The following is an 8,685-nucleotide window of genomic DNA, read 5'->3' as shown; positions in this document are numbered from 1 at the left end:
ATATTGGTATTTTAAGTCAGATGTCAAATGTGCTGCAGCTCAAATTCTGCTCGGCTCCTGGGTTGGGTGCCCTGCTGAGCCCCTCCCTCCCCGCTCAGGCCCTGTCCCTGCTTCTCACTGTCCCCTCTTCCTCGGGCTCTTGCTTTCTCCTGGTCTCTGTCTCTGTCTCCCAGCCGGTCTCCTGTTTCTCTGAATATCCTCATTTCCATCTGTCTGTGGGTCATTCTGTCCCCCTGTTTATTTCTGTGCTGCAGTCTATGTCCGTGGTGTCCTGTCTCTCAGTCAGTGTCCCTCTTCGCCTCCTCTCTAGCTTGTCTGCCCCGGCTAGCTCCCCGGCGCCCGGTGTCTGCCTTTCCTCCTCCGTCTCTGCCTCAGTTTCCCTCTCTTCAGACTCTCCCTGTCTCTCCTCGCTGCCTTCTCAGTCTCTGAGACCTTTTCGGTTTCTCCCCTGCCATTTAATCTTTGTGCTTCTGCCTCCGGCTCTTAATCTCCTTCCCAGCCCTTCCCTCAATGCCACAGTTCCACACCTCCAGCTTCCCGCCCTGGGGGTCTAGGGCCCTGGTCCAGCCTTCACGATAGGGGAGCCCCAGGCTCTGGGGGGGGGGGTGCGCCCACCCTCAGGGGTGTCTGCTGAGCCTTGGTTCACTCTGAGCAGGCCTTGGGAACAGGAAGTAGCGAGTCAGGGAGGCAAGTGCCGCTGGGGGGCTGGGGAGGGCAGGGGGAGACAAGTCAGGACAAGGTTTGGGGCTGGTAAGAGAAGCTACAAGCCCGCAGTCCTGTGAGGAAGTCCCTGCTCGCCTGTCTGGACGCTGAACCCTGAGTCCTGACTGTCCCCGCTGACCCCCCTAACCCCAGCTCCGTTCACCGGGTCCTCCCTGTGGGGACAACCCCAAGCTGAGGCCTAGCGTGGCCTGACACGTGGAGGGTGCTCGGTCCCGTGGGGGATGAAAGAACCAGGTCTAACGTCAGCGCTTCCCATGCTTTGCCGGATGCAGCTGCTTGCACTGTCTTCTGCAAACGTCTTCTCAACCTGCCGTCTGAATGGACCTGGCTTTGGTGCCCGGCTCCCTTCTCGAGCATTCTCAGAGCTCCCCCAGCGGTGAGTGCGGCACCAGGCTGAGCTGCCCGTGTGCTGAGATCCTCGTTCCCTCTGGGCACGGGTCTGCGGCGGCCCGCGCACCAGGCTGGGCCACCTCAGTTCACTCGGCTGAGACTCTGAGACTGCCGGGCGAACAGCCGTACTGTCTGTGTGGGTCTGTATTAGGGAAGGATGGAGAATTCTGAGGTACTCTCCCTTCCTGGTGTCCTCGGCCCATACTTGGCCCCTACTATCCCTTCTCCACCTGCAAACCACGAAGATTCTTGCAAAAGGTAAATCAGGTCACCTCTGCTTAAAAGCCGCCTCGCTTCCCATTAGAACCAGAATAAGGTTGGAATTCTTCCCCCGGGGCTACGAGGCCCTTCGGCCTTTGGCTTTTGACTCTTTGCACTCAACTCCCAGTACTCCCCACACTGCAGGCCAACCTCTTGGCCTCCTCGTTTACTTCAGATCTAAAGCTGATTCCTACTTCATGTCCTCGCGTTTGCTGTTCCCTCCGCCAGGACGCGGTTCCCTTCAATGACCTTTAAATGACTGACTCCTTCTTAACATTCAGGCTCCACTCCAATGTCACCTCCAGGAGGCCTTTCCTGACTGCCTCTGTGTCCCAGTCACTCCCTGTCACATTACCTGTTTTACGTGCTTCCCAGCCACGGGCACCACCTGAAATTACCTTGTTTTATTTTCTTTCTAATTCGGCCCCCTCTGTACTAGAATGCGCTGTCCCTGAGCCAGGGGACGGTGCTCTCCTGGTAAACACGCCCCTGTGAGTTCTGCGTTTCACAACCTGTGCCGTTTTCACCCGAACTTGGTTCTCCAGAAGCTCAGCGGTCTACCAGATCAAAGATCGCAAAGCACTTCTCAGGACCAGGAGGGCTGGTAAATTTGTGGTCCACCCACCTGTGACTTTCACTTACCGGTTATGCGCTATATCCTAGAAAACACTTGAATTCGAATGAGGATAAACAGTTCCGAGGAATGTAGAAACATTGCATTCTGAGGGTCCCTGGTTTGTGCCACACACACTCCCCCTGGAAGCGGGACCCAGTGGGGCTTCTCACCTTCTCTGGAGGTTTGTGGGCTGGCGCGGGTGGAGCATGACCTTATCCCAGGGCGCGAACTCCGGGGCACGTGAAAATGCCTGTTCTATGGCGCCCTCACCAGAAGAGACTCTCAGCTTCACACAAACCTCTCACGTTGAGTCTAGAGAAGACCAAAGGTGAAGGACTAGTACCACCTGATCAAAAAATTTCCTACTAAGCTGCAATAATGAAGACGATGTGGTTTGGGCATTGCATGTAGATAAACAGATCAACGGGGCAGGACGGAGTCCAGAAGCAGACACACACACACGCGCGCGCGATCAATTAATTTTCTACAATGATGCCTAGGCCAATCAGTTGAGGAAGTCTTTAAAACAAATAATCCTGGAACAACTGGATAAACTACAGACCTTCTCTCAATCTCTTTTGCAAGCTTCTTTGCAACTTGGTATCTGAATGGGTCTGGGTTTGGTGCCGGACTACTTTCTCTTCCCAAGCATTCTCTGAGCTGCAGAGCGTGGGGGAAAAGATTAACCTCACCCCTATCTCATACGATACTCAAAAATTAATACAAGTGGAGGTAAGGCTAAAGCTATAAAATAGAAAAATCACTTATGACCTTGTAGTAGGCAAATATTTCTTAGGGAGGAAAGCATAGCATAAAATACGTTAAAAGGAGCAAACTGACATTATCAAAGGGATACATTGGCATTATCAAAATTTAAAACTTCTCATAGAAAAACTCATTATAAAACATCACTAAGAAATGGAAAGGGAAGGAAAAGACTGAAGGGAAACACGCACACTACGTACGTCCGACCAAGGATCTGCGTCCAGATTGAAGAACTGGAAATCAATTTCAGGAAGACAAGGCTGCGACACGTGGGTGGGAGAAAGGAAGCCCCGCCGGGCGGCTTTGGTCCGAATCCTCTCGGGTCAGAACCGGGATCTGAGAAAGACTCGCGACAGGAGGGTTCGTCCATTCAAGCCACGAGTTAACCTTCTCTGCTTTTCCCATCTCCGCGGTGGGGGAGAGCGAAATGGGAAGAAGGCGGGACTTTTTTTTAAAAACTGTCCGTCTTTGGCATTTTTTTGTTTTGTCCTCCCTTTCCTCCTCCCCTCCTCCCCTCCCTCTCCTCTCTCCCCTCCCCCTTCCTCCCTCTCCTCCAACTTGAAGAACCGGTGTCCAGGATTTTTGTTTACATCATCACAATAGAGGCCACCCTTCCGTCGGGTGGCCGGTTAGCTCAGTTGGTTAGAGCGTGGTGCTAATAACGCCAAGGTCGCGGGTTCGATCCCCGTACGGGCCAGGCAGACACCGTTTTACCGTCGCTGCGCGCGCAGTTCCCCTACCCGACCCGGGTGGACCCAACTGCTGAAATCAAACACTTGCGTGGAGCTGTGGGACCTTCACGTCTTGTTATTATGATTTTAAGAAGTAACAAACGAAAGCTAGAATAGAAAGTGTTTTTAAAAGACATTGAACAAAGTAGAGCGGGTACATTTAGGCAAGGCGGGGCCAGGATGAGAGAGAATTCCTTGGTTTGTGTTGGGGAAAAAAACTGAATTGGTTTTGGCTTATGTAACACGTCCCGCAGACCGAGAGGTCCTTCCTCGGTGGCCGGTTAGCTCAGCTGGTTAGAGCGTGGTGCTAATAACGCCAAGGTCGCGGGTTCGAGACCCGTACTGGCCACATGGGGGCGGCTTTTGTTACGTTTAAACACCGGAGTCCGTCAGTCCAGGACTCATCCCCAGGCCTCAACCAATGCGGAATTTAGAGAATTTGAACACGGTTCTCTGACTTCCCTGCTTTAGTAGGTCCTTGTTTGATTTCTGTCCACAAAGGTCAGCAGGGACCTGGAAAAAGAAAAAAATTACCTTTGTGCGATTTTTTTTTTCCATCGGGAAACTGATTCTTGCAACGGAAACTGGCCTGTTTGGATTATTTCCAACTGGGAAGAAATTGTAAGACCACCCGCGCTTTGTGCACGTCCACACTTGGGGCTTCACTAGTTGAATGAGAGATGAAACGAGATGTTTGAAGCTATATGGGAAGCAGGCTCCTATTAATATCGACACAGGAGGAAAGAAAGGCAGCTTCGTTGTAAACATTCTGACAGCGGGCTCACCGTTAAAACGTTTACTTTGGGGGTAAAAATATATTCATGTGTTCCAAAGTTAGAAAATATTAAAAGGTACAGTGAAAAGCCTCCCGCCCCTGTCATGCACCCACTGGTGATTTCCAACTTCTATAGGAGACCCCTTAGGTATTCCCTTTGCACAAGCAAATATTTACATAAACTCTTGTTTTCTCTTCTTCCCCTAAGAGTCAGCATATGCGCTCAATTTGCCTTCTTCACTTAGCTATATAAGGTGGCATCTTATCAGTGTTTTGAGAGCTTTCAAGCAACACTTTGGATACTGTGCCTTTGGCGAAATGAAAGCGTAGTTTCAAACAAGTTGGCATAGTCAGCAAAGTTGAACCTGAAACGTTCTAACCTTTTGTATCACTGTTGGAGGGAATGCACACAGGGAGGCAGCTTGGGGAAACTTGAGAACAGGCGGAAATGTTCAAGCAAAGCACTTTCTGCCCGACCCCTAAAGAAAATTGTGCATTATTAACAAATTTGTTTAAATCGCTCCACTCTTCAGAATGCAATAATTAGCCGCTATTCTGTGTCTGGTAAATGCTGGAGATGTATGACTATGTGAAAAAAGCAGAATTCGAAACGGTGTGTGTAAGATTCCGATTCTTCCATTTTAAAACAAGCTTTATTATGGGATAATTTACATACAATAAAATGCACCCATTTTAAGTGTAGAATTTGGTAAGTTTATTATCAGTGTCAGAACAAAGCTGTTATCTCTCAAGCTACACGTTAGCCCTACACTACAATTTAACCGTTACAATCCCCCAAACCTCCTCTGTGCTTTGTGGTAGTTAGAAGAATGTCCCCCCAAAGATGTCCACCTCCTAATCCCTGAGGTCTATGAATATATTATTTTGCGTGGCAAAAGGGACTTTGCACATGTGACTAAGGATCTTAAAATGAAGTGATTTTCCTGAATTATCTAGATGGGGTCCAATGTCATCACAAGGGCCCTTCTAAGAGGGGTCAGGGTCACAGAAGGAGATGTGACATAGAAATAGAGGTTGAAGAGGTGCAGTGCTGTTAGCCAAGGAATGCCAGCAGCGTCTAGAAGTTGGACAAAGCAAGGAAACAAAATTCCCTCTAGAGCTTACCAAGCAATGCAGTACCGCTGACCCATGTTGGACTGACCTCCAGGACAGGAGGAAAGTAAGTGTATGTTGTTTTCAAGCACTGAATTTGTGGTAATTTGTTACAATCACAATAGGAAACTTACATACCCTTTCTACTCGGTTATACCCCCATCCCAGCCCCAGGCGACTATAGATGTTCTTTCTATCATGATGGCTTTGCCTTGTCCAGAATTTCTTATAGGCCATGTAGTACGTACTCTCATGTTTCCGGCTTCCTTTGCTCAGCCCGATATCTTTGAGATTCATTCATGTTGCTGCATGTATCAGTCGCTTGTTCCATTTTCTTGCTGAATTGCAGTCCCTGTACAGACATATCACCGTCTGTTTTCCATTCACATGTGAATAGACTTTTTCATATGAAGATTAATGTCACAAGTCTTTGTGTGGACGTATGTTGTATTAGTCAGGGTTCTCCAGAAAAAGAGAGAGAGAGAGAGAGAGAGAGAGAGAGAGAGATCTTAAAGAACTGGCGCAGGCAGTTGTGAGGGTCGGGCAAGCCCACATCTGCGGGGTAGATCAGCAGAGTGGAGACGCAGGAAAGATCTGAGGTTAAAGCTCCAGCCTAAAGGCAAGGTGCTCAGGTGGTTAAGTGCCTGACTCTTGCTTTTGGCTCAGGTCAGGATCTCACAATTCACGGGTTCAAGACCCACATCGGGCTCTGTACTGGCAGCATAGGGCCTGCTTGGGACTCTCTCTCTCTCTCTCTCTCTCTCTCTCTCTCTCTCTCCCTCTGTCTCTGCCCCACCCCTCTCGTGCAAGCGCACACTCTCTCTGTCTCTCTCTCAAAACAAATAAATTTAAAAAAATTTTTACAGTGTACTGGCAGAATTCCCCCTTCCTCAGGAGAGAAAGGTCTTTCTTTTTTCAAGGCCTTCAACTGATTGGATGAGGCCACTCACGTTATGAAGGGTAATTCGCTTTACTCAAAACCTACTGGTTAAATGTTAATCTCATCCAAGAAACATCTTTGCAGCAACATCTAAACTAGTATTTGGCCAAATATCTGAATACTGTGGCCTAGACTTGTTGACACATAAAATTACCCAGCAATGTTTTCATTTCTTTTGGGGTAAATACCTAGGAGTTCATTTCTTTTGGGGTAAATACCTAGAATTGCTGGGTCATTTGGTCAACGTCTGTTTGACTTTATAAGAAGCTACGAAATATTCTCCAAAATGGTAAGACCATTTTACTTTCCAATTAATACTTTGTGAGAGCTCCATTTGCTCCAGACTTCTCCAACATTTGGTATTGCCAGACTTTTAAATTTTAGACAGCCTATTTGAAACATTTAAATAGACTTAAAGTATTATCTCCTTGTGGCACTAATTGGCATTCTCCATAACTAATAATGAGTTCAACCGACTGAGCCACCCAGACACCCCTGATATTTCTTTTCTCATTTAAGAAGTTTCTTGTGACACCTACGATGGTTTGCATTTTTGTTGTAACAGTTACCCCCATCTATTTACCCTTACATAACTTGTTTTTCCCCCAATCTGGTCCTGGACTTCTTCTATCACAGAAACTTCCTGGATTATAAATTTAATTATTATGACATTTTATTGACGCTTTTTCTTTTTGTTTTAATTTTTTGTATTTCTGACTTCGTGTGATTTTTTTCAAATCCAAAAAATGCTTATTTGAGGATGGCTGATTCAATTTTGAGAGCTGTGTTACAGTTTTCTTCTGCTTTTTCACTTTTTGGAGGAATTTTCATCAGCTAAAATGTTTTGCCTTGGGGTTTTCTTATATTATAGTAGCTTTGCATAAATAAAGCTTGTTCAGATATTGTGGGAAGAGACTTGGGATCGTTTACAGGATTCCTAGTTCAAGGCCATCCTCTTCTATCCCTACATAAAAATACAGTATCTTTAATGGATGTCTTTGGGGAGAGGGCTGGGGATCCACTGGGAAAGAGTTCTGTGTCTTCCGATTTTTATGTTTCCTTTGGTCTTGGGGGATTCTGAATCCCCCCCTTCCTTCTTTTTTCCTTTACCAGCTACTCTCCGCGGAGGGCTTCTCCTCACTTTCTTCTCCCCCAGAAGTTTCTGCTGCTGCTACCGTCTCAGGACTGGCGTGCGTGCCCAGGTTCCTTCCCAGTGTTTTAAGCTGAAATTTCTATTTGAGAGGAGGGGAATTTTAGCTGAATGTTGGGATCTCAGTCCCCATTTTCTTACTTCTAGATGGCTTTTCTGGAGCTCCTTCCATTCTCCACAGAGAGTCGCCTTTGGGAGCTCTTGAAAGGCAGATCTGCTTGACGTGGGTGTTTTTAGTTCTCCTTTACAGGGAACTTGAAGTCTGTCTTCTAGTTGGGGAGAAGGTATGGCTTTAATGTTGTGTGCGTGTGTTGTAATACGTGGAGAAATTCAGATCTGGGCGATTGTTATTATCCTCAGGTTTTAGATTACCACCGAAATGAGGAGACATTAAAAAATCACATAGTACTTTAAAAAAAAAAATAAGTGTGTTTTCCATTGTATTTAATAGTGCCAAATTTCCTCACGTGGGTGCTGTAGCAACTCTCTGCCCTCTAGAGCGTGAAAGTTCATGTTTCCTTACAAAACCACAAAACAACGTCTGATCTGCTCTCCTTAAAATCTGCTTCTGTGGGAAACTGCACATGTCTAATTGCATGAAAACTGGAGCCTTCCCGTTTCTGGCATCCAACACTTGGGGTTCCTTTAATACACTGCTCAAACCTGCTAAAGTAGATGTTGTTTCTGCAATTTTAAGTCCTTAACATTGTAACTAGGATGGAATGAAAATAATAATCTTTCCAGTCAGGCCCTGGCTGTGCACTCATTTAAAATACTCCACATTTGCTGCTGATGGTTTTCCCCCAACCATCACGAAAGCCAGGGAAATCCTCTGTGCAAGCCAGCGTGGCCCCACGCTGCACAGCCCAGTTGGGCGAGTGTCCAGAAGGGGAAACTGAGCGCACAACCCACTGGGTTCTTGGCCATCTAAGTGTCTGGAAGGAAAAGAGGAACCTTCCAAACCTCTCCTGAATGGAAGCCAAGGTAAGTTTGTGGTTCCACTGGGAATCGAACCCAGGGTCTTCTGCGTGTAAGGCAGATGTGCTAACCACTACACCATGGAACCTGGGGGTAACCTGTCTTCCTAGGTGCTCTTACTAGAATCAAGGTAAGAAAAGAAGACCAAAATTAGGTATAGATTGTTATTATGATTGAGAACGAAGTCCTGTGAACTTGGCCCGGGGAGCATGTGTGGGACAGATGAACATTACATACACAAGT

The 8,685-nt window shown here is 47.2% G+C and overlaps 1 protein-coding gene and 3 non-coding genes across 4 annotated transcripts in view; 2 read left to right on the top strand and 2 right to left on the bottom strand.

The window, feature by feature from the left end:
- The window catches only part of LOC147580609 (histone H2B type 1-C/E/F/G/I), a 505,297-nt gene that overhangs the window by 96,510 nt on the left and 400,102 nt on the right, over window positions 1-8,685 (bottom strand). The window lies entirely within an intron of this gene.
- On the top strand, window positions 3,379-3,452 carry TRNAI-AAU (transfer RNA isoleucine (anticodon AAU)). Its single transcript has one exon. It is a non-coding gene; the product is annotated as a tRNA-Ile (tRNA).
- On the top strand, window positions 3,762-3,835 carry TRNAI-AAU (transfer RNA isoleucine (anticodon AAU)). Its single transcript has one exon. It is a non-coding gene; the product is annotated as a tRNA-Ile (tRNA).
- TRNAV-UAC (transfer RNA valine (anticodon UAC)) lies at window positions 8,458-8,530 on the bottom strand. The gene has a single exon. It is a non-coding gene; the product is annotated as a tRNA-Val (tRNA).

The sequence above is a fragment of the Puma concolor genome, chromosome B2 (genome assembly GCF_028749965.1).
Source record: "Puma concolor isolate L17-30 chromosome B2, mPumCon1.1.hap2, whole genome shotgun sequence".
In the NCBI taxonomy this organism is placed as follows: Eukaryota; Metazoa; Chordata; class Mammalia; order Carnivora; family Felidae; genus Puma; species Puma concolor.
The sequence above is the reverse complement of the archived record's forward strand: the minus strand, read 5'-3'. Positions and strand labels throughout refer to the sequence as shown.